This window comes from Pleurodeles waltl, chromosome 5 (genome assembly GCF_031143425.1).
Source record: "Pleurodeles waltl isolate 20211129_DDA chromosome 5, aPleWal1.hap1.20221129, whole genome shotgun sequence".
Lineage (NCBI taxonomy): Eukaryota > Metazoa > Chordata > Amphibia > Caudata > Salamandridae > Pleurodeles > Pleurodeles waltl.
In genome coordinates this window covers 592358824-592381250 of record NC_090444.1, presented here as the reverse complement: position 1 = coordinate 592381250, position 22427 = coordinate 592358824, and the positions used below count along the sequence as shown (strand labels likewise).

Sequence of the window (22427 nt, the reverse complement as noted above, 5' to 3'; positions counted from 1 at the left end):
CTTTTTCATCTTTTGCGCTTTTTTAATCAGTAGGCTGCAGTTTAATGCTCATCAGTACTACTACTCTTGGGCACAGGCAGATGTCATTCGATTGATGGCAGCCTCAATAACAAAGCAGGGGACGGCGGGCACACAATTATATGCACAATGAGGCAATGTCTTTGATTTGGTGGAAGAGAATTAGAATGCCTAGGTAGGGGGCGAAAAGTTACACTGCCTATGAAGGCAACCATTCTTGGAAAGAGCCTGCTTGCAGATGAAAGGAACATTTACCTCCAAAGAATCAATATCGTAAACAGCTCTCAAGGAAATACTACTGACTGGTGGAAGAGAAAGACTGTGGAGCAAGTACTTCCCGAACCATGGGCATTTCTGAGAGAAATGGGGGGAATGATTTCAAATGTTGCCCAGGCGTGGGTGTTGAAAAGTCCATCATAACCCCCCAGTAAATCTGAATTTTGAAACAGCCACGCGTTCACCATAAAGGGGTGCGCTGGTCTGGGATTTCACCAGGGGTCCTTGATCCTTCAAACTAGGTATCAAGGTCGTTAACACAGATGTGTGCCAGAGTCTGTGTGTGTGTGCGCTTGCACTTGATAGATGGCCCTTTTATTTTTGTGAGAATCATAATGCACTGAGCCAGTTCCTTGTTATCCATAGGCCAACACCTGACACACCCAGATGGAACCCAAGGCGGGGAGAGAGGTGGGTTAGAGCAGTTTCAAGAGCATTGTGCTCTTTCTGCCTTCTGCCCCTCTCATCCCCGATCGGCCAAAACCTCTCTAAAAGGCTGCAGGGTGAACATTTCATGGACCTCAGAAACTGAGGGAGGCCGGCCCAATGGGTCCTCCAAGGACCTATAGAACCCGGTGCCTCCCCTGGCCTGGTATTTCCAGCTTCCCCGAGCAATCTGGTGGCAAGGCTGACTTTAGCAGTCCTGCTGAAAAGGGGGTTCCCATATGGCCCAGAGGCCATCATTTGCATAGGCCCTGCCCTTCTCTCTGCTCTGTCCTGCTTCCCACAAAGCAATGCGTCACTGGCAACAGTATAGAGTTGGGGGGCGGGGTGAAGGATAATGACAGGGAGGCTGGAAAATTGAAAGAAAGGTCACTGAAGTGCTGAAGTCTTCCTTGCTAAATGCAGCAGGGCACTGGCATTGGCCTGCAGGAGCAGTTAAAGGCTTACCTTTTCTACTGCAGTGGTAAACACCTTAAGAATGTTGAGGGGAGGGCAATTCAAAAATACAAATGGAAAGGAAGGCACTGGAAGTTGCTGTATTATTACAAGAAGACTTGCAAACAAAGGACCTTTCTCTCTCTAAAGCTGTTAAAAATATGGAACGCTTCACGAATTTGCGTGTCATCCTTGCGCAGGGGCCATGCTAATCTTCTCTGTATCGTTCCAATTTTAGTATATGTGCCGCCGAAGCAAGCACACTTCATGGGAGAGCTTTCAATGTATATACACTCCCTGAATCTGCAGGCTTCAGACGTAGGGTGGCCTGAAAGCGCTGAGTGGATGGTCCAGTAAGCATTCAATTCTGAGACACATGGCAATAAGGCATGAGGCGTAACAATCCACTTCTATTCCCTATATTTGTGGTACAAATCTTCACACATTGGAAGCATCTTCATTACGCCAGGTTGCAAAGGCTCATGGTCCAGACTACAGGCAAAGTGCATTGTGACATCACACTTCCTGGGGAACGTTGATGGAAAAGGTGAGTCAGCTGCACAGTAGGCTAGGTGAAGGCTTGTGGGAGTGGAATGGTGTTGTGGTGGGTTCCAGGGCAAAGAGAGCATATGACAAGGTGTCTTAATTTTCACCTGTATTTGAATAGTAAACGCCTTAGTGTTGTACTGGCCTGCTTACTAAGGAGTCCTCAGGCTCAGCCCCATACAGCTGTGGAACTGATGATGTTGAACCAGACTCTGTAAGAAACTGACGCTTATTTAAAATGTTTCTTTGCTGCTGGGTCTGCTTGGACTGGCGCTTATGTCCTTTTCTCTCCTAGGGTCCTTGGTGTAAGTTACGAAAACCTGACAGAACGTAACTTCAGTGGGGCAGGTAAGTTCACTTGCAGCTTCAGTGTGCGTTGTAAATGTGGTTACATATTGTGATAGAATGACGTTTTAAAACACAGACACACACACACACGAGGGCACGCATTCTCTAGCACTCTCTGAAGGACAAGGGGGAAAGTGCTCTTATGTGGGGCCAGTGGCGCAATGGATAACGCGTCTGACTACGGATCAGAAGATTGTAGGTTCGACTCCTATCTGTCTCGGAAGGGTTGCCAGACCCTTTTTTCAGGTAATTACTCTTGAGTTGTTAATTATCTCAGCCTTCTTGTAGGATGAACATTCCGGTGCAGGATGTGTCCAGCAATCGTTCCGTGGTAAGGAGGCTGTGATAGCAACTGTGGCAAGTCGAAAGTTTAATTATTGTACTGGATTCTATGAGCCTGACCTTTGAATGTTTCCCAAGCCTAAGCTTTTTGAACAAGAGAGGAAAACTTCACAACATGTGTTTTCTGGAGTGAAAATAGTTTTACTTCAAGGGTTGAGATGCGGGTCGCAGGGGATCTAAAAAATTGGTTGTGCAGGATTGGTAGGAACAACTGTTCAAGACACATGCCTTTTAGAACTCTCTTGAAAACTATAGAAATAAGCCCCGTGTGAAAAGGCCCCGGGTGAAAGGGATAACAGGCCTTCTTTTGGATCTGAAGACTGCAGGTTTGAACCCTACGTAGACCTTGCACTTTTTCATCTTTTGCGCTTCTTTAATCAGTAGGCTGCAGTTTAATGCTCATCAGTACTACTACTCTTGGGCACAGGCAGATGTCATTCGATTGATGGCAGCCTCAATAACAAAGCAGGGGACGGCGGGCACACAATTATATGCACAATGAGGCAATGTCTTTGATTTGGTGGAAGAGAATTAGAATGCCTAGGTAGGGGGCGAAAAGTTACACTGCCTATGAAGGCAACCATTCTTGGAAAGAGCCTGCTTGCAGATGAAAGGAACATTTACCTCCAAAGAATCAATATCGTAAACAGCTCTCAAGGAAATACTACTGACTGGTGGAAGAGAAAGACTGTGGAGCAAGTACTTCCCGAACCATGGGCATTTCTGAGAGAAATGGGGGGAATGATTTCAAATGTTGCCCAGGCGTGGGTGTTGAAAAGTCCATCATAACCCCCCAGTAAATCTGAATTTTGAAACAGCCACGCGTTCACCATAAAGGGGTGCGCTGGTCTGGGATTTCAACAGGGGTCCTTGATCCTTCAAACAAGGTATCAAGGTCGTTAACACAGATGTGTGCCAGAGTCTGTGTGTGTGTGCGCTTGCACTTGATAGATGGCCCTTTTATTTTTGTGAGAATCATAATGCACTGAGCCAGTTCCTTGTTATCCATAGGCCAACACCTGACACACCCAGATGGAACCCAAGGTGGGGAGAGAGGTGGGTTAGAGCAGTTTCAAGAGCATTGTGCTCTTTCTGCCTTCTGCCCCTCTCATCCCCGATCGGCCACGATCGGCCAAAACCTCTCCAAAAGGCTGCAGGGTGAACATTTCATGGACCTCAGAAACTGAGGGAGGCCGGCCCAATGGGTCCTCCAAGGACCTATAGAACCCGGTGCCTCCCTTGGCCTGGTATTTCCAGCTTCCCCGAGCAATCTGGTGGCAAGGCTGACTTTAGCAGTCCTGCTGAAAAGGGGGTTCCCATATGGCCCAGAGGCCATCATTTGCATAGGCCCTGCCCTTCTCTCTGCTCTGTCCTGCTTCCCACAAAGCAATGCGTCACTGGCAACAGTATAGAGTTGGGGGGCGGGGTGAAGGATAATGACAGGGAGGCTGGAAAATTGAAAGAAAGGTCACTGAAGTGCTGAAGTCTTCCTTGCTAAATGCAGCAGGGCACTGGCATTGGCCTGCAGGAGCAGTTAAAGGCTTACCTTTTCTACTGCAGTGGTAAACACCTTAAGAATGTTGAGGGGAGGGCAATTCAAAAATACAAATGGAAAGGAAGGCACTGGAAGTTGCTGTATTATTACAAGAAGACTTGCAAACAAAGGACCTTTCTCTCTCTAAAGCTGTTAAAAATATGGAACGCTTCACGAATTTGCGTGTCATCCTTGCGCAGGGGCCATGCTAATCTTCTCTGTATCGTTCCAATTTTAGTATATGTGCCGCCAAAGCAAGCACACTTCATGGGAGAGCTTTCAATGTATATACACTCCCTGAATCTACAGGCTTCAGACGTAGGGTGCCCTGAAAGCGCTGAGTGGATGGTCCAGTAAGCATTCAATTCTGAGACACATGGCAATAAGGCATGAGGCGTAACAATCCACTTCTATTCCCTATATTTGTGGTCCAAATCTTCACACATTGGAAGCATCTTCATTACGCCAGGTTGCAAAGGCTCATGGTCCAGACTACAGGCAAAGTGCATTGTGACATCACACTTCCTGGGGAACGTTGATGGAAAAGGTGAGTCAGCTGCACAGTAGGCTAGGTGAAGGCTTGTGGGAGTGGAATGGTGTTGTGGTGGGTTCCAGGGCAAAGAGAGCATATGACAAGGTGTCTTAATTTTCACCTGTATTTGAATAGTAAACGCCTTAGTGTTGTACTGGCCTGCTTACTAAGGAGTCCTCAGGCTCAGCCCCATACATCTGTGGAACTGATGATGTTGAACCAGACTCTGTAAGAAACTGACGCTTATTTAAAATGTTTCTTTGCTGCTGGGTCTGCTTGGACTGGCGCTTATGTCCTTTTCTCTCCTAGGGTCCTTGGTGTAAGTTACGAAAACCTGACAGAACGTAACTTCAGTGGGGCAGGTAAGTTCACTTGCAGCTTCAGTGTGCGTTGTAAATGTGGTTACATATTGTGATAGAATGACGTTTTAAAACACAGACACACACACACACGAGGGCACTCATTCTCTAGCACTCTCTGAAGGACAAGGGGGAAAGTGCTCTTATGTGGGGCCAGTGGGGCAATGGATAACGCGTCTGACTACGGATCAGAAGATTGTAGGTTCGACTCCTATCTGGCTCGGAAGGGTTGCCATTCCCTTTTTTCAGGTAATTACTCTTGAGTTGTTAATTATCTCAGCCTTCTTGTAGGATGAACATTCCGGTGCAGGATGTGTCCAGCAATCGTTCCGTGGTAAGGAGGCTGTGATAGCAACTGTGGCAAGTCAAAAGTTTAATTATTGTACTGGATTCTATGAGCCTGACCTTTGAATGTTTCCCAAGCCTAAGCTTTTTGAACAAGAGAGGAAAACTTCACAACATGTGTTTTCTGGAGTGAAAATAGTTTTACTTCAAGGGTTGAGATGCGGGTCGCAGGGGATCTAAAAAATTGGTTGTGCAGGATTGGTAGGAACAACTGTTCAAGACACATGCCTTTTAGAACTCTCTTGAAAACTATAGAAATAAGCCCCGTGTGAAAAGGCCCCGGGTGCAAGGGATAACAGGCCTTCTTTTGGATCTGAAGACTGCAGGTTTGAACCCTACGTAGACCTTGCACTTTTTCATCTTTTGCGCTTTTTTAATCAGTAGGCTGCAGTTTAATGCTCATCAGTACTACTACTCTTGGGCACAGGCAGATGTCATTCGATTGATGGCAGCCTCAATAACAAAGCAGGGGACGGCGGGCACACAATTATATGCACAATGAGGCAATGTCTTTGATTTGGTGGAAGAGAATTAGAATGCCTAGGTAGGGGGCGAAAAGTTACACTGCCTATGAAGGCAACCATTCTTGGAAAGAGCCTGCTTGCAGATGAAAGGAACATTTACCTCCAAAGAATCAATATCGTAAACAGCTCTCAAGGAAATACTACTGACTGGTGGAAGAGAAAGACTGTGGAGCAAGTACTTCCCGAACCATGGGCATTTCTGAGAGAAATGGGGGGAATGATTTCAAATGTTGCCCAGGCGTGGGTGTTGAAAAGTCCATCATAACCCCCCAGTAAATCTGAATTTTGAAACAGCCACGCGTTCACCATAAAGGGGTGCGCTGGTCTGGGATTTCACCAGGGGTCCTTGATCCTTCAAACTAGGTATCAAGGTCGTTAACACAGATGTGTGCCAGAGTCTGTGTGTGTGTGCGCTTGCACTTGATAGATGGCCCTTTTATTTTTGTGAGAATCATAATGCACTGAGCCAGTTCCTTGTTATCCATAGGCCAACACCTGACACACCCAGATGGAACCCAAGGCAGGGAGAGAGGTGGGTTAGAGCAGTTTCAAGAGCATTGTGCTCTTTCTGCCTTCTGCCCCTCTCATCCCCGATCGGCCAAAACCTCTCTAAAAGGCTGCAGGGTGAACATTTCATGGACCTCAGAAACTGAGGGAGGCCGGCCCAATGGGTCCTCCAAGGACCTATAGAACCCGGTGCCTCCCCTGGCCTGGTATTTACAGCTTCCCCGAGCAATCTGGTGGCAAGGCTGACTTTAGCAGTCCTGCTGAAAAGGGGTTCCCATATGGCCCAGAGGCCATCATTTGCATAGGCCCTACCCTTCTCTCTGCTCTGTCCTGCTTCCCACAAAGCAATGCATCACTGGCAACAGTATAGAGTTGGGGGGCGGGGTGAAGGATAATGACAGGGAGGCTGGAAAATTGAAAGAAAGGTCACTGAAGTGCTGAAGTCTTCCTTGCTAAATGCAGCAGGGCACTGGCATTGGCCTGCAGGAGCAGTTAAAGGCTTACCTTTTCTACTGCAGTGGTAAACACCTTAAGAATGTTGAGGGGAGGGCAATTCAAAAATACAAATGGAAAGGAAGGCACTGGAAGTTGCTGTATTATTACAAGAAGACTTGCAAACAAAGGACCTTTCTCTCTCGAAAGCTGTTAAAAATATGGAACGCTTCACGAATTTGCGTGTCATCCTTGCGCAGGGGCCATGCTAATCTTCTCTGTATCGTTCCAATTTTAGTATATGTGCCGCCGAAGCAAGCACACTTCATTCGAGAGCTTTCAATGTATATAGACTCCCTGAATCTGCAGGCTTCAGACGTAGGGTGGCCTGAAAGCGGTGAGTGGATGGTCCAGTAAGCATTCAATTCTGAGACACATGGCAATAAGGCATGAGGCGTAACAATCCACTTCTATTCCCTATATTTGTGGTCCAAATCTTCACACATTGGAAGCATCTTCATTACGCCAGGTTGCAAAGGCTCATGGTCCAGACTACAGGCAAAGTGCATTGTGACATCACACTTCCTGGGGAACGTTGATGGAAAAGGTGAGTCAGCTGCACAGTAGGCTAGGTGAAGGCTTGTGGGAGTGGAATGGTGTTGTGGTGGGTTCCAGGGCAAAGAGAGCATATGACAAGGTGTCTTAATTTTCACCTGTATTTGAATAGTAAACGCCTTAGTGTTGTACTGGCCTGCTTACTAAGGAGTCCTCAGGCTCAGCCCCATACAGCTGTGGAACTGATGATGTTGAACCAGACTCTGTAAGAAACTGACGCTTATTTAAAATGTTTCTTTGCTGCTGGGTCTGCTTGGACTGGCGCTTATGTCCTTTTCTCTCCTAGGGTCCTTGGTGTAAGTTACGAAAACCTGACAGAACGTAACTTCAGTGGGGCAGGTAAGTTCACTTGCAGCTTCAGTGTGCGTTGTAAATGTGGTTACATATTGTGATAGAATGACGTTTTAAAACACAGACACACACACACACGAGGGCACGCATTCTCTAGCACTCTCTGAAGGACAAGGGGGAAAGTGCTCTTATGTGGGGCCAGTGGCGCAATGGATAACGCGTCTGACTACGGATCAGAAGATTGTAGGTTCGACTCCTATCTGGCTCGGAAGGGTTGCCAGACCCTTTTTTCAGGTAATTACTCTTGAGTTGTTAATTATCTCAGCCTTCTTGTAGGATGAACATTCCGGTGCAGGATGTGTCCAGCAATCGTTCCGTGGTAAGGAGGCTGTGATAGCAACTGTGGCAAGTCGAAAGTTTAATTATTGTACTGGATTCTATGAGCCTGACCTTTGAATGTTTCCCAAGCCTAAGCTTTTTGAACAAGAGAGGAAAACTTCACAACATGTGTTTTCTGGAGTGAAAATAGTTTTACTTCAAGGGTTGAGATGCGGGTCGCAGGGGATCTAAAAAATTGGTTGTGCAGGATTGGTAGGAACAACTGTTCAAGACACATGCCTTTTAGAACTCTCTTGAAAACTATAGAAATAAGCCCCGTGTGAAAAGGCCCCGGGTGAAAGGGATAACAGGCCTTCTTTTGGATCTGAAGACTGCAGGTTTGAACCCTACGTAGACCTTGCACTTTTTCATCTTTTGCGCTTTTTTAATCAGTAGGCTGCAGTTTAATGCTCATCAGTACTACTACTCTTGGGCACAGGCAGATGTCATTCGATTGATGGCAGCCTCAATAACAAAGCAGGGGACGGCGGGCACACAATTATATGCACAATGAGGCAATGTCTTTGATTTGGTGGAAGAGAATTAGAATGCCTAGGTAGGGGGCGAAAAGTTACACTGCCTATGAAGGCAACCATTCTTGGAAAGAGCCTGCTTGCAGATGAAAGGAACATTTACCTCCAAAGAATCAATATCGTAAACAGCTCTCAAGGAAATACTACTGACTGGTGGAAGAGAAAGACTGTGGAGCAAGTACTTCCCGAACCATGGGCATTTCTGAGAGAAATGGGGGGAATGATTTCAAATGTTGCCCAGGCGTGGGTGTTGAAAAGTCCATCATAACCCCCCAGTAAATCTGAATTTTGAAACAGCCACGCGTTCACCATAAAGGGGTGCGCTGGTCTGGGATTTCACCAGGGGTCCTTGATCCTTCAAACTAGGTATCAAGGTCGTTAACACAGATGTGTGCCAGAGTCTGTGTGTGTGTGCGCTTGCACTTGATAGATGGCCCTTTTATTTTTGTGAGAATCATAATGCACTGAGCCAGTTCCTTGTTATCCATAGGCCAACACCTGACACACCCAGATGGAACCCAAGGCGGGGAGAGAGGTGGGTTAGAGCAGTTTCAAGAGCATTGTGCTCTTTCTGCCTTCTGCCCCTCTCATCCCCGATCGGCCAAAACCTCTCTAAAAGGCTGCAGGGTGAACATTTCATGGACCTCAGAAACTGAGGGAGGCCGGCCCAATGGGTCCTCCAAGGACCTATAGAACCCGGTGCCTCCCCTGGCCTGGTATTTCCAGCTTCCCCGAGCAATCTGGTGGCAAGGCTGACTTTAGCAGTCCTGCTGAAAAGGGGGTTCCCATATGGCCCAGAGGCCATCATTTGCATAGGCCCTACCCTTCTCTCTGCTCTATCCTGCTTCCCACAAAGCAATGCGTCACTGGCAACAGTATAGAGTTGGGGGGCGGGGTGAAGGATAATGACAGGGAGGCTGGAAAATTGAAAGAAAGGTCACTGAAGTGCTGAAGTCTTCCTTGCTAAATGCAGCTGGGCACTGGCATTGGCCTGCAGGAGCAGTTAAAGGCTTACCTTTGCTACTGCAGTGGTAAACACCTTAAGAATGTTGAGGGGAGGGCAATTCAAAAATACAAATGGAAAGGAAGGCACTGGAAGTTGCTGTATTATTACAAGAAGACTTGCAAACAAAGGACCTTTCTCTCTCTAAAGCTGTTAAAAATATGGAACGCTTCACGAATTTGCGTGTCATCCTTGCGCAGGGGCCATGCTAATCTTCTCTGTATCGTTCCAATTTTAGTATATGTGCCGCCGAAGCAAGCACACTTCATGCGAGAGCTTTCAATGTATATACACTCCCTGAATCTGCAGGCTTCAGACGTAGGGTGGCCTGAAAGCGCTGAGTGGATGGTCCAGTAAGCATTCAATTCTGAGACACATGGCAATAAGGCATGAGGCGTAACAATCCACTTCTATTCCCTATATTTGTGGTCCAAATCTTCACACATTGGAAGCATCTTCATTACGCCAGGTTGCAAAGGCTCATGGTCCAGACTACAGGCAAAGTGCATTGTGACATCACACTTCCTGGGGAACGTTGATGGAAAAGGTGAGTCAGCTGCACAGTAGGCTAGGTGAAGGCTTGTGGGAGTGGAATGGTGTTGTGGTGGGTTCCAGGGCAAAGAGAGCATATGACAAGGTGTCTTAATTTTCACCTGTATTTGAATAGTAAACGCCTTAGTGTTGTACTGGCCTGCTTACTAAGGAGTCCTCAGGCTCAGCCCCATACAGCTGTGGAACTGATGATGTTGAACCAGACTCTGTAAGAAACTGACGCTTATTTAAAATGTTTCTTTGCTGCTGGGTCTGCTTGGACTGGCGCTTATGTCCTTTTCTCTCCTAGGGTCCTTGGTGTAAGTTACGAAAACCTGACAGAACGTAACTTCAGTGGGGCAGGTAAGTTCACTTGCAGCTTCAGTGTGCGTTGTAAATGTGGTTACATATTGTGATAGAATGACGTTTTAAAACACAGACACACACACACACACGAGGGCACGCATTCTCTAGCACTCTCTGAAGGACAAGGGGGAAAGTGCTCTTATGTGGGGCCAGTGGCGCAATGGATAACGCGTCTGACTACGGATCAGAAGATTGTAGGTTCGACTCCTATCTGGCTCGGAAGGGTTGCCAGTCCCTTTTTTCAGGTAATTACTCTTGAGTTGTTAATTATCTCAGCCTTCTTGTAGGATGAACATTCCGGTGCAGGATGTGTCCAGCAATCGTTCCGTGGTAAGGAGGCTGTGATAGCAACTGTGGCAAGTCGAAAGTTTAATTATTGTACTGGATTCTATGAGCCTGACCTTTGAATGTTTCCCAAGCCTAAGCTTTTTGAACAAGAGAGGAAAACTTCACAACATGTGTTTTCTGGAGTGAAAATAGTTTTACTTCAAGGGTTGAGATGCGGGTCGCAGGGGATCTAAAAAATTGGTTGTGCAGGATTGGTAGGAACAACTGTTCAAGACACATGCCTTTTAGAACTCTCTTGAAAACTATAGAAATAAACCCCATGTGAAAAGGCCCCGGGTGAAAGGGATAACAGGCCTTCTTTTGGATCTGAAGACTGCAGGTTTGAACCCTACGTAGACCTTGCACTTTTTCATCTTTTGCGCTTTTTTAATCAGTAGGCTGCAGTTTAATGCTCATCAGTACTACTACTCTTGGGCACAGGCAGATGTCATTCGATTGATGGCAGCCTCAATAACAAAGCAGGGGACGGCGGGCACACAATTATATGCACAATGAGGCAATGTCTTTGATTTGGTGGAAGAGAATTAGAATGCCTAGGTAGGGGGCGAAAAGTTACACTGCCTCTGAAGGCAACCATTCTTGGAAAGAGCCTGCTTGCAGATGAAAGGAACATTTACCTCCAAAGAATCAATATCGTAAACAGCTCTCAAGGAAATACTACTGACTGGTGGAAGAGAAAGACTGTGGAGCAAGTACTTCCCGAACCATGGGCATTTCTGAGAGAAATGGGGGGAATGATTTCAAATGTTGCCCAGGCGTGGTTGTTGAAAAGTCCATCATAACCCCCCAGTAAATCTGAATTTTGAAACAGCCACGCGTTCACCATAAAGGGGTGCGCTGGTCTGGGATTTCACCAGGGGTCCTTGATCCTTCAAACTAGGTATCAAGGTCGTTAACACAGATGTGTGCCAGAGTCTGTGTGTGTGTGCGCTTGCACTTGATAGATGGCCCTTTTATTTTTGTGAGAATCATAATGCACTGAGCCAGTTCCTTGTTATCCATAGACCAACACCTGACACACCCAGATGGAACCCAAGGCGGGGAGAGAGGTGGGTTAGAGCAGTTTCAAGAGCATTGTGCTCTTTCTGCCTTCTGCCCCTCTCATCCCCGATCGGCCAAAACCTCTCTAAAAGGCTGCAGGGTGAACATTTCATGGACCTCAGAAACTGAGGGAGGCCGGCCCAATGGGTCCTCCAAGGACCTATAGAACCCGGTGCCTCCCCTGGCCTGGTATTTCCAGCTTCCCCGAGCAATCTGGTGGCAAGGCTGACTTTAGCAGTCCTGCTGAAAAGGGGGTTCCCATATGGCCCAGAGGCCATCATTTGCATAGGCCCTACCCTTCTCTCTGCTCTGTCCTGCTTCCCACAAAGCAATGCGTCACTGGCAACAGTATAGAGTTGGGGGGCGGGGTGAAGGATAATGACAGGGAGGCTGGAAAATTGAAAGAAAGGTCACTGAAGTGCTGAAGTCTTCCTTGCTAAATGCAGCTGGGCACTGGCATTGGCCTGCAGGAGCAGTTAAAGGCTTACCTTTTCTACTGCAGTGGTAAACACCTTAAGAATGTTGAGGGGAGGGCAATTCAAAAATACAAATGGAAAGGAAGGCACTGGAAGTTGCTGTATTATTACAAGAAGACTTGCAAACAAAGGACCTTTCTCTCTCTAAAGCTGTTAAAAATATGGAACGCTTCAAGAATTTGCGTGTCATCCTTGCGCAGGGGCCATGCTAATCTTCTCTGTATCGTTCCAATTTTAGTATATGTGCCGCCGAAGCAAGCACACTTCATGGGAGAGCTTTCAATGTATATACACTCCCTGAATCTGCAGGCTTCAGACGTAGGGTGGCCTGAAAGCGCTGAGTGGATGGTCCAGTAAGCATTCAATTCTGAGACACATGGCAATAAGGCATGAGGCGTAACAATCCACTTCTATTCCCTATATTTGTGGTCCAAATCTTCACACATTGGAAGCATCTTCATTACGCCAGGTTGCAAAGGCTCATGGTCCAGACTACAGGCAAAGTGCATTGTGACATCACACTTCCTGGGGAACGTTGATGGAAAAGGTGAGTCAGCTGCACAGTAGGCTAGGTGAAGGCTTGTGGGAGTGGAATGGTGTTGTGGTGGGTTCCAGGGCAAAGAGAGCATATGACAAGGTGTCTTAATTTTCACCTGTATTTGAATAGTAAACGCCTTAGTGTTGTACTGGCCTGCTTACTAAGGAGTCCTCAGGCTCAGCCCCATACAGCTGTGGAACTGATGATGTTGAACCAGACTCTGTAAGAAACTGACGCTTATTTAAAATGTTTCTTTGCTGCTGGGTCTGCTTGGACTGGCGCTTATGTCCTTTTCTCTCCTAGGGTCCTTGGTGTAAGTTACGAAAACCTGACAGAACGTAACTTCAGTGGGGCAGGTAAGTTCACTTGCAGCTTCAGTGTGCGTTGTAAATGTGGTTACATATTGTGATAGAATGACGTTTTAAAACACAGACACACACACACACGAGGGCACGCATTCTCTAGCACTCTCTGAAGGACAAGGGGGAAAGTGCTCTTATGTGGGGCCAGTGGGGCAATGGATAACTCGTCTGACTACGGATCAAAAGATTGTAGGTTCGACTCCTATCTGGCTCGGAAGGGTTGCCAGTCCCTTTTTTCAGGTAATTACTCTTGAGTTGTTAATTATCTCAGCCTTCTTGTAGGATGAACATTCCGGTGCAGGATGTGTCCAGCAATCGTTCCGTGGTAAGGAGGCTGTGATAGCAACTGTGGCAAGTCGAAAGTTTAATTATTGTACTGGATTCTATGAGCCTGACCTTTGAATGTTTCCCAAGCCTAAGCTTTTTGAACAAGAGAGGAAAACTTCACAACATGTGTTTTCTGGAGTGAAAATAGTTTTACTTCAAGGGTTGAGATGCGGGTCGCAGGGGATCTAAAAAATTGGTTGTGCAGGATTGGTAGGAACAACTGTTCAAGACACATGCCTTTTAGAACTCTCTTGAAAACTATAGAAATAAGCCCCGTGTGAAAAGGCCCCGGGTGAAAGGGATAACAGGCCTTCTTTTGGATCTGAAGACTGCAGGTTTGAACCCTACGTAGACCTTGCACTTTTTCATCTTTTGCGCTTTTTTAATCAGTAGGCTGCAGTTTAATGCTCATCAGTACTACTACTCTTGGGCACAGGCAGATGTCATTCGATTGATGGCAGCCTCAATAACAAAGCAGGGGACGGCGGGCACACAATTATATGCACAATGAGGCAATGTCTTTGATTTGGTGGAAGAGAATTAGAATGCCTAGGTAGGGGGCGAAAAGTTACACTGCCTATGAAGGCAACCATTCTTGGAAAGAGCCTGCTTGCAGATGAAAGGAACATTTACCTCCAAAGAATCAATATCGTAAACAGCTCTCAAGGAAATACTACTGACTGGTGGAAGAGAAAGACTGTGGAGCAAGTACTTCTCGAACCATGGGCATTTCTGAGAGAAATGGGGGGAATGATTTCAAATGTTGCCCAGGCGTGGGTGTTGAAAAGTCCATCATAACCCCCCAGTAAATCTGAATTTTGAAACAGCCACGCGTTCACCATAAAGGGGTGCGCTGGTCTGGGATTTCACCAGGGGTCCTTGATCCTTCAAACTAGGTATCAAGGTCGTTAACACAGATGTGTGCCAGAGTCTGTGTGTGTGTGCGCTTGCACTTGATAGATGGCCCTTTTATTTTTGTGAGAATCATAATGCACTGAGCCAGTTCCTTGTTATCCATAGGCCAACACCTGACACACCCAGATGGAACCCAAGGCGGGGAGAGAGGTGGGTTAGAGCAGTTTCAAGAGCATTGTGCTCTTTCTGCCTTCTGCCCCTCTCATCCCCGATCGGCCAAAACCTCTCTAAAAGGCTGCAGGGTGAACATTTCATGGACCTCAGAAACTGAGGGAGGCCGGCCCAATGGGTCCTCCAAGGACCTATAGAACCCGGTGCCTCCCCTGGCCTGGTATTTCCAGCTTCCCCGAGCAATCTGGTGGCAAGGCTGACTTTAGCAGTCCTGCTGAAAAGGGGGTTCCCATATGGCCCAGAGGCCATCATTTGCATAGGCCCTACCCTTCTCTCTGCTCTGTCCTGCTTCCCACAAAGCAATGCGTCACTGGCAACAGTATAGAGTTGGGGGGCGGGGTGAAGGATAATGACAGGGAGGCTGGAAAATTGAAAGAAAGGTCACTGAAGTGCTGAAGTCTTCCTTGCTAAATGCAGCTGGGCACTGGCATTGGCCTGCAGGAGCAGTTAAAGGCTTACCTTTTCTACTGCAGTGGTAAACACCTTAAGAATGTTGAGGGGAGGGCAATTCAAAAATACAAATGGAAAGGAAGGCACTGGAAGTTGCTGTATTATTACAAGAAGACTTGCAAACAAAGGACCTTTCTCTCTCTAAAGCTGTTAAAAATATGGAACGCTTCACGAATTTGCGTGTCATCCTTGCGCAGGGGCCATGCTAATCTTCTCTGTATCGTTCCAATTTTAGTATATGTGCCGCCGAAGCAAGCACACTTCATTCGAGAGCTTTCAATGTATATACACTCCCTGAATCTGCAGGCTTCAGACGTAGGGTGGCCTGAAAGCGCTGAGTGGATGGTCCAGTAAGCATTCAATTCTGAGACACATGGCAATAAGGCATGAGGCGTAACAATCCACTTCTATTCCCTATATTTGTGGTCCAAATCTTCACACATTGGAAGCATCTTCATTACGCCAGGTTGCAAAGGCTCATGGTCCAGACTACAGGCAAAGTGCATTGTGACATCACACTTCCTGGGGAACGTTGATGGAAAAGGTGAGTCAGCTGCACAGTAGGCTAGGTGAAGGCTTGTGGGAGTGGAATGGTGTTGTGGTGGGTTCCAGGGCAAAGAGAGCATATGACAAGGTGTCTTAATTTTCACCTGTATTTGAATAGTAAACGCCTTAGTGTTGTACTGGCCTGCTTACTAAGGAGTCCTCAGGCTCAGCCCCATACAGCTGTGGAACTGATGATGTTGAACCAGACTCTGTAAGAAACTGACGCTTATTTAAAATGTTTCTTTGCTGCTGGGTCTGCTTGGACTGGCGCTTATGTCCTTTTCTCTCCTAGGGTCCTTGGTGTAAGTTACGAAAACCTGACAGAACGTAACTTCAGTGGGGCAGGTAAGTTCACTTGCAGCTTCAGTGTGCGTTGTAAATGTGGTTACATATTGTGATAGAATGACGTTTTAAAACACAGACACACACACACACGAGGGCACGCATTCTCTAGCACTCTCTGAAGGACAAGGGGGAAAGTGCTCTTATGTGGGGCCAGTGGGGCAATGGATAACTTGTCTGACTACGGATCAGAAGATTGTAGGTTCGACTCCTATCTGGCTCGGAAGGGTTGCCAGTCCCTTTTTTCAGGTAATTACTCTTGAGTTGTTAATTATCTCAGCCTTCTTGTAGGATGAACATTCCGGTGCAGGATGTGTCCAGCAATCGTTCCGTGGTAAGGAGGCTGTGATAGCAACTGTGGCAAGTCGAAAGTTTAATTATTGTACTGGATTCTATGAGCCTGACCTTTGAATGTTTCCCAAGCCTAAGCTTTTTGAACAAGAGAGGAAAACTTCACAACATGTGTTTTCTGGAGTGAAAATAGTTTTACTTCAAGGGTTGAGATGCGGGTCGCAGGGGATCTAAAAAATTGGTTGTGCAGGATTGGTAGGAACAACTGTTCAAGACACATGCCTTTTAGAACTCTCTTGAAAACTATAGAAATAAGCCCCGTGTGAAAAGGCCCCGGGTGAAAGGGATAACAGGCCTTCTTTTGGATCTGAAGACTGCAGGTTTGAACCCTACGTAGACCTTGCACTTTTTCATCTTTTGCGCTTTTTTAATCAGTAGGCTGCAGTTTAATGCTCATCAGTACTACTACTCTTGGGCACAGGCAGATGTCATTCGATTGATGGCAGCCTCAATAACAAAGCAGGGGACGGCGGGCACACAATTATATGCACAATGAGGCAATGTCTTTGATTTGGTGGAAGAGAATTAGAATGCCTAGGTAGGGGGCGAAAAGTTACACTGCCTATGAAGGCAACCATTCTTGGAAAGAGCCTGCTTGCAGATGAAAGGAACATTTACCTCCAAAGAATCAATATCGTAAACAGCTCTCAAGGAAATACTACTGACTGGTGGAAGAGAAAGACTGTGGAGCAAGTACTTCCCGAACCATGGGCATTTCTGAGAGAAATGGGGGGAATGATTTCAAATGTTGCCCAGGCGTGGGTGTTGAAAAGTCCATCATAACCCCCCAGTAAATCTGAATTTTGAAACAGCCACGCGTTCACCATAAAGGGGTGCGCTGGTCTGGGATTTCACCAGGGGTCCTTGATCCCTCAAACTAGGTATCAAGGTCGTTAACACAGATGTGTGCCAGAGTCTGTGTGTGTGTGCGCTTGCACTTGATAGATGGCCCTTTTATTTTTGTGAGAATCATAATGCACTGAGCCAGTTCCTTGTTATCCATAGGCCAACACCTGACACACCCAGATGGAACCCAAGGCGGGGAGAGAGGTGGGTTAGAGCAGTTTCAAGAGCATTGTGCTCTTTCTGCCTTCTGCCCCTCTCATCCCCGATCGGCCAAAACCTCTCTAAAAGGCTGCAGGGTGAACATTTCATGGACCTCAGAAACTGAGGGAGGCCGGCCCAATGGGTCCTCCAAGGACCTATAGAACCCGGTGCCTCCCCTGGCCTGGTATTTCCAGCTTCCCCGAGCAATCTGGTGGCAAGGCTGACTTTAGCAGTCCTGCTGAAAAGGGGGTTCCCATATGGCCCAGAGGCCATCATTTGCATAGGCCCTACCCTTCTCTCTGCTCTGTCCTGCTTCCCACAAAGCAATGCGTCACTGGCAACAGTATAGAGTTGGGGGGCGGGGTGAAGGATAATGACAGGGAGGCTGGAAAATTGAAAGAAAGGTCACTGAAGTGCTGAAGTCTTCCTTGCTAAATGCAGCTGGGCACTGGCATTGGCCTGCAGGAGCAGTTAAAGGCTTACCTTTGCTACTGCAGTGGTAAACACCTTAAGAATGTTGAGGGGAGGGCAATTCAAAAATACAAATGGAAAGGAAGGCACTGGAAGTTGCTGTATTATTACAAGAAGACTTGCAAACAAAGGACCTTTCTCTCTCTAAAGCTGTTAAAAATATGGAACGCTTCACGAATTTGCGTGTCATCCTTGCGCAGGGGCCATGCTAATCTTCTCTGTATCGTTCCAATTTTAGTATATGTGCCGCCGAAGCAAGCACACTTCATGCGAGAGCTTTCAATGTATATACACTCCCTGAATCTGCAGGCTTCAGACGTAGGGTGGCCTGAAAGCGCTGAGTGGATGGTCCAGTAAGCATTCAATTCTGAGACACATGGCAATAAGGCATGAGGCGTAACAATCCACTTCTATTCCCTATATTTGTGGTCCAAATCTTCACACATTGGAAGCATCTTCATTACGCCAGGTTGCAAAGGCTCATGGTCCAGACTACAGGCAAAGTGCATTGTGACATCACACTTCCTGGGGAACGTTGATGGAAAAGGTGAGTCAGCTGCACAGTAGGCTAGGTGAAGGCTTGTGGGAGTGGAATGGTGTTGTGGTGGGTTCCAGGGCAAAGAGAGCATATGACAAGGTGTCTTAATTTTCACCTGTATTTGAATAGTAAACGCCTTAGTGTTGTACTGGCCTGCTTACTAAGGAGTCCTCAGGCTCAGCCCCATACAGCTGTGGAACTGATGATGTTGAACCAGACTCTGTAAGAAACTGACGCTTATTTAAAATGTTTCTTTGCTGCTGGGTCTGCTTGGACTGGCGCTTATGTCCTTTTCTCTCCTAGGGTCCTTGGTGTAAGTTACGAAAACCTGACAGAACGTAACTTCAGTGGGGCAGGTAAGTTCACTTGCAGCTTCAGTGTGCGTTGTAAATGTGGTTACATATTGTGATAGAATGACGTTTTAAAACACAGACACACACACACACGAGGGCACGCATTCTCTAGCACTCTCTGAAGGACAAGGGGGAAAGTGCTCTTATGTGGGGCCAGTGGCGCAATGGATAACGCGTCTGACTACGGATCAGAAGATTGTAGGTTCGACTCCTATCTGGCTCGGAAGGGTTGCCAGTCCCTTTTTTCAGGTAATTACTCTTGAGTTGTTAATTATCTCAGCCTTCTTGTAGGATGAACATTCCGGTGCAGGATGTGTCCAGCAATCGTTCCGTGGTAAGGAGGCTGTGATAGCAACTGTGGCAAGTCGAAAGTTTAATTATTGTACTGGATTCTATGAGCCTGACCTTTGAATGTTTCCCAAGCCTAAGCTTTTTGAACAAGAGAGGAAAACTTCACAACATGTGTTTTCTGGAGTGAAAATAGTTTTACTTCAAGGGTTGAGATGCGGGTCGCAGGGGATCTAAAAAATTGGTTGTGCAGGATTGGTAGGAACAACTGTTCAAGACACATGCCTTTTAGAACTCTCTTGAAAACTATAGAAATAAACCCCATGTGAAAAGGCCCCGGGTGAAAGGGATAACAGGCCTTCTTTTGGATCTGAAGACTGCAGGTTTGAACCCTACGTAGACCTTGCACTTTTTCATCTTTTGCGCTTTTTTAATCAGTAGGCTGCAGTTTAATGCTCATCAGTACTACTACTCTTGGGCACAGGCAGATGTCATTCGATTGATGGCAGCCTCAATAACAAAGCAGGGGGCGGCGGGCACACAATTATATGCACAATGAGGCAATGTCTTTGATTTGGTGGAAGAGAATTAGAATGCCTAGGTAGGGGGCGAAAAGTTACACTGCCTCTGAAGGCAACCATTCTTGGAAAGAGCCTGCTTGCAGATGAAAGGAACATTTACCTCCAAAGAATCAATATCGTAAACAGCTCTCAAGGAAATACTACTGACTGGTGGAAGAGAAAGACTGTGGAGCAAGTACTTCCCGAACCATGGGCATTTCTGAGAGAAATGGGGGGAATGATTTCAAATGTTGCCCAGGCGTGGTTGTTGAAAAGTCCATCATAACCCCCAAGTAAATCTGAATTTTGAAACAGCCACGCGTTCACCATAAAGGGGTGCGCTGGTCTGGGATTTCACCAGGGGTCCTTGATCCTTCAAACTAGGTATCAAGGTCGTTAACACAGATGTGTGCCAGAGTCTGTGTGTGTGTGCGCTTGCACTTGATAGATGGCCCTTTTATTTTTGTGAGAATCATAATGCACTGAGCCAGTTCCTTGTTATCCATAGGCCAACACCTGACACACCCAGATGGAACCCAAGGCGGGGAGAGAGGTGGGTTAGAGCAGTTTCAAGAGCATTGTGCTCTTTCTGCCTTCTGCCCCTCTCATCCCCGATCGGCCAAAACCTCTCTAAAAGGCTGCAGGGTGAACATTTCATGGACCTCAGAAACTGAGGGAGGCCGGCCCAATGGGTCCTCCAAGGACCTATAGAACCCGGTGCCTCCCCTGGCCTGGTATTTCCAGCTTCCCCGAGCAATCTGGTGGCAAGGCTGACTTTAGCAGTCCTGCTGAAAAGGGGGTTCCCATATGGCCCAGAGGCCATCATTTGCATAGGCCCTACCCTTCTCTCTGCTCTGTCCTGCTTCCCACAAAGCAATGCGTCACTGGCAACAGTATAGAGTTGGGGGGCGGAGTGAAGGATAATGACAGGGAGGCTGGAAAATTGAAAGAAAGGTCACTGAAGTGCTGAAGTCTTCCTTGCTAAATGCAGCTGGGCACTGGCATTGGCCTGCAGGAGCAGTTAAAGGCTTACCTTTTCTACTGCAGTGGTAAACACCTTAAGAATGTTGAGGGGAGGGCAATTCAAAAATACAAATGGAAAGGAAGGCACTGGAAGTTGCTGTATTATTACAAGAAGACTTGCAAACAAAGGACCTTTCTCTCTCGAAAGCTGTTAAAAATATGGAACGCTTCACGAATTTGCGTGTCATCCTTGCGCAGGGGCCATGCTAATCTTCTCTGTATCGTTCCAATTTTAGTATATGTGCCGCCGAAGCAAGCACACTTCATTCGAGAGCTTTCAATGTATATACACTCCCTGAATCTGCAGGCTTCAGACGTAGGGTGGCCTGAAAGCGCTGAGTGGATGGTCCAGTAAGCATTCAATTCTGAGACACATGGCAATAAGGCATGAGGCGTAACAATCCACTTCTATTCCCTATATTTGTGGTCCAAATCTTCACACATTGGAAGCATCTTCATTACGCCAGGTTGCAAAGGCTCATGGTCCAGACTACAGGCAAAGTGCATTGTGACATCACACTTCCTGGGGAACGTTGATGGAAAAGGTGAGTCAGCTGCACAGTAGGCTAGGTGAAGGCTTGTGGGAGTGGAATGGTGTTGTGGTGGGTTCCAGGGCAAAGAGAGCATATGACAAGGTGTCTTAATTTTCACCTGTATTTGAATAGTAAACGCCTTAGTGTTGTACTGGCCTGCTTACTAAGGAGTCCTCAGGCTCAGCCCCATACAGCTGTGGAACTGATGATGTTGAACCAGACTCTGTAAGAAACTGACGCTTATTTAAAATGTTTCTTTGCTGCTGGGTCTGCTTGGACTGGCGCTTATGTCCTTTTCTCTCCTAGGGTCCTTGGTGTAAGTTACGAAAACCTGACAGAACGTAACTTCAGTGGGGCAGGTAAGTTCACTTGCAGCTTCAGTGTGCGTTGTAAATGTGGTTACATATTGTGATAGAATGACGTTTTAAAACACAGACACACACACACACGAGGGCACGCATTCTCTAGCACTCTCTGAAGGACAAGGGGGAAAGTGCTCTTATGTGGGGCCAGTGGGGCAATGGATAACTCGTCTGACTACGGATCAGAAGATTGTAGGTTCGACTCCTATCTGGCTCGGAAGGGTTGCCAGTCCCTTTTTTCAGGTAATTACTCTTGAGTTGTTAATTATCTCAGCCTTCTTGTAGGATGAACATTCCGGTGCAGGATGTGTCCAGCAATCGTTCCGTGGTAAGGAGGCTGTGATAGCAACTGTGGCAAGTCGAAAGTTTAATTATTGTACTGGATTCTATGAGCCTGACCTTTGAATGTTTCCCAAGCCTAAGCTTTTTGAACAAGAGAGGAAAACTTCACAACATGTGTTTTCTGGAGTGAAAATAGTTTTACTTCAAGGGTTGAGATGCGGGTCGCAGGGGATCTAAAAAATTGGTTGTGCAGGATTGGTAGGAACAACTGTTCAAGACACATGCCTTTTAGAACTCTCTTGAAAACTATAGAAATAAGCCCCGTGTGAAAAGGCCCCGGGTGAAAGGGATAACAGGCCTTCTTTTGGATCTGAAGACTGCAGGTTTGAACCCTACGTAGACCTTGCACTTTTTCATCTTTTGTGCTTTTTTAATCAGTAGGCTGCAGTTTAATGCTCATCAGTACTACTACTCTTGGGCACAGGCAGATGTCATTCGATTGATGGCAGCCTCAATAACAAAGCAGGGGACGGCGGGCACACAATTATATGCACAATGAGGCAATGTCTTTGATTTGGTGGAAGAGAATTAGAATGCCTAGGTAGGGGGCGAAAAGTTACACTGCCTCTGAAGGCAACCATTCTTGGAAAGAGCCTGCTTGCAGATGAAAGGAACATTTACCTCCAAAGAATCAATATCGTAAACAGCTCTCAAGGAAATACTACTGACTGGTGGAAGAGAAAG

At 46.8% G+C, this 22427-nt stretch overlaps 12 non-coding genes across 12 annotated transcripts; 4 read left to right on the top strand and 8 right to left on the bottom strand.

The window, feature by feature from the left end:
- Positions 1-1328: 1328 nt before the first annotated feature.
- On the bottom strand, positions 1329-1435 carry LOC138297842 (U6 spliceosomal RNA). Its single transcript, XR_011204381.1, has one exon. It is a non-coding gene; the product is annotated as a U6 spliceosomal RNA (small nuclear RNA).
- A 779-nt stretch (positions 1436-2214) lies between these two features.
- TRNAR-ACG (transfer RNA arginine (anticodon ACG)) lies at positions 2215-2287 on the top strand. Its single transcript has one exon. It is a non-coding gene; the product is annotated as a tRNA-Arg (tRNA).
- Positions 2288-4098: 1811 nt separating this feature from the next.
- LOC138297874 (U6 spliceosomal RNA) lies at positions 4099-4205 on the bottom strand. The gene has a single exon (XR_011204411.1). It is a non-coding gene; the product is annotated as a U6 spliceosomal RNA (small nuclear RNA).
- A 2652-nt stretch (positions 4206-6857) lies between these two features.
- On the bottom strand, positions 6858-6964 carry LOC138297841 (U6 spliceosomal RNA). Its single transcript, XR_011204380.1, has one exon. It is a non-coding gene; the product is annotated as a U6 spliceosomal RNA (small nuclear RNA).
- A 779-nt stretch (positions 6965-7743) lies between these two features.
- On the top strand, positions 7744-7816 carry TRNAR-ACG (transfer RNA arginine (anticodon ACG)). The gene has a single exon. It is a non-coding gene; the product is annotated as a tRNA-Arg (tRNA).
- Positions 7817-9617: 1801 nt separating this feature from the next.
- Positions 9618-9724, bottom strand: LOC138297840 (U6 spliceosomal RNA). The gene has a single exon (XR_011204379.1). It is a non-coding gene; the product is annotated as a U6 spliceosomal RNA (small nuclear RNA).
- A 781-nt stretch (positions 9725-10505) lies between these two features.
- Positions 10506-10578, top strand: TRNAR-ACG (transfer RNA arginine (anticodon ACG)). Its single transcript has one exon. It is a non-coding gene; the product is annotated as a tRNA-Arg (tRNA).
- Positions 10579-12379: 1801 nt separating this feature from the next.
- LOC138297892 (U6 spliceosomal RNA) lies at positions 12380-12486 on the bottom strand. Its single transcript, XR_011204429.1, has one exon. It is a non-coding gene; the product is annotated as a U6 spliceosomal RNA (small nuclear RNA).
- Positions 12487-15139: 2653 nt separating this feature from the next.
- Positions 15140-15246, bottom strand: LOC138297839 (U6 spliceosomal RNA). Its single transcript, XR_011204377.1, has one exon. It is a non-coding gene; the product is annotated as a U6 spliceosomal RNA (small nuclear RNA).
- Positions 15247-17899: 2653 nt separating this feature from the next.
- Positions 17900-18006, bottom strand: LOC138297837 (U6 spliceosomal RNA). The gene has a single exon (XR_011204375.1). It is a non-coding gene; the product is annotated as a U6 spliceosomal RNA (small nuclear RNA).
- A 779-nt stretch (positions 18007-18785) lies between these two features.
- Positions 18786-18858, top strand: TRNAR-ACG (transfer RNA arginine (anticodon ACG)). Its single transcript has one exon. It is a non-coding gene; the product is annotated as a tRNA-Arg (tRNA).
- Positions 18859-20659: 1801 nt separating this feature from the next.
- On the bottom strand, positions 20660-20766 carry LOC138297836 (U6 spliceosomal RNA). The gene has a single exon (XR_011204374.1). It is a non-coding gene; the product is annotated as a U6 spliceosomal RNA (small nuclear RNA).
- Between the last annotated feature and the right edge of the window lie 1661 nt (positions 20767-22427).